General features: G+C 30.1%; 1 non-coding gene across 1 annotated transcript; it reads right to left on the bottom strand.

Annotated features, from left to right (window-relative positions):
- Positions 1 to 1,352: 1,352 nt before the first annotated feature.
- LOC118574957 lies at positions 1,353 to 1,459 on the bottom strand. Its single transcript, XR_004943820.1, has one exon. It is a non-coding gene; the product is annotated as a U6 spliceosomal RNA (small nuclear RNA).
- Positions 1,460 to 1,901: the final 442 nt, after the last annotated feature.

The raw sequence follows: 1,901 nt of genomic DNA, 5'->3' as shown, positions 1-1,901 counted from the left end.
TGGAAATCAAAATGGTTGTTTTAATAGGTGACCCAAAATTATATCTAAACTAATGTAAGCCAGGGAATTTTTTCTTGGTTTCTGTGAGTAATATGATATAAATTCACATTTATGAATTATGAGAACTCTTTGGCAGTGTTTTACCAAAGGGTAAAGAGTTTGTGCTTGAGGAGCCATTCCTTGATCTGATCTTTTGAAAATGTCATGTATGAGTAAAAAGAAAATTTAACATATTCCTTTTAGAAATATGGCTCATGGGCTTAGGAAATTTACCCATCTTGTCTGTGTTGGTTTTCAAGCTTGTCAATATACAAAATGAAAAAAGGACCCCTGGAGTACAAATTATTGTAAGTGTGAAGTGTCAGAATTATGCTGTATTTAAAGTATGCCTGAGGTATCCTTCTTACAAATTTTACTGATCCTGTTACATTTTATTCATGAAATGCCTCTCACCAAAATGCTTAGAGCATAGCATATGTGTGATAAAAATATTGGGGATATAATGAAAAGGCTATAAATTTTATACAGGAAAGAACAAGGTCATTTGAGAACAGTTCTCAATCTACATGCTTCTTCCTGATTTTAAAAAGAACTAAAATGAATTGGGAAAAAAATGCTTAACCACCATAATATCTCATTTAGATAATGTTTTATAAACACAACTGCTATTGTAAAGTGAGTCTAAAGGCAATGTTTCTTACAGATATGACTATTTCAAGGTAAAACAAAATTACAAATAGACTTAAGGGAATAATATTGTTTAATGTAAATAATCAGGACTTTTTATTAAAAACCCATTATAGGATCTATAGAGATGGCTCAGCATTTAACAGCACCAGCTGCTTTTGCAGAGGATCTGGGTTCACTTCCTAGGACCCACATGGTGGCTCACAACCATCTGTAACTACTGTTCCAGGGTTCTTCTTATCTCTGAGAGCACCAGGTATTTATATGGTACACATAAATGCATGCAGAAAAAACACCTATGTATTCAAAATAAATAATTCTTTAAAAAGTCCAATATGAATCATGGAAATGTATAATATCTACAATCCACATATAATATATATGTGTATATAATATTATATACATATATAAAAACATATACTGTTTGTAATATAAATGCATCCTCTATTGATGTGCTGTGATCATTTGAGTATCTCCTTAGTATCTCTAATGAGAGTTCTTAATAGTAAAAAATTAATTTATTTATTCAGTAAGTATCATGTGCCTACTATGTACTAGGGAATGTTGTAGCTATAAATATTTAATGAAAAGACAACAAATTTCTCATTTCAAGAAATTTATATTTCAGGCAAAAAGTATACAAAGAAAAGTATATAATATTTCTTTATTATATGGAACACTTCACAAATTTGCATGTCATCCTTGCACAGGGACCATGCTAATCTTCTCTGTATCGTTCCAATTTTAGTATATGTGCTGCCAAAGTGAGCACGAAAAGTATATAATTTAATACTAGCTTATGATGGTATACATGTAATAAAAGAAAACCTGGTCCTTAATTAGAAGTTCCAAAGTACAGTGTTCCAATTGGTCTAGAAAATGCATTTATTAGAAATTGTTTAGTAGGGTCTTGACAAAGGAGGTCTATTTTAGAAATGCAGGGTTTAAATTTCTATTTATTGCATAGCTAGGAATTTCTATTATTTCAAACTTTGGATATTAAAGAACCACATGTCATAACATGAGGATCAATCAATATGACAGTAATTCTCAAACACACATTTGAATCCTTTATTAGTATAAGGTAAATCCACTACCAAACTATCAGCCCTGAAACTATACATGCAAGTAACATTATACAGATTGATGCTTTTTTAAATTATATTTTATAAGTCAATTAGAATAAATTTGCAGGCAAAAATGTTAAAATACAT

Source organism: Onychomys torridus, chromosome X (genome assembly GCF_903995425.1).
Source record: "Onychomys torridus chromosome X, mOncTor1.1, whole genome shotgun sequence".
Classification (NCBI taxonomy): domain Eukaryota; kingdom Metazoa; phylum Chordata; class Mammalia; order Rodentia; family Cricetidae; genus Onychomys; species Onychomys torridus.
This window is presented reverse-complemented; position numbering and strand designations above follow the sequence as displayed.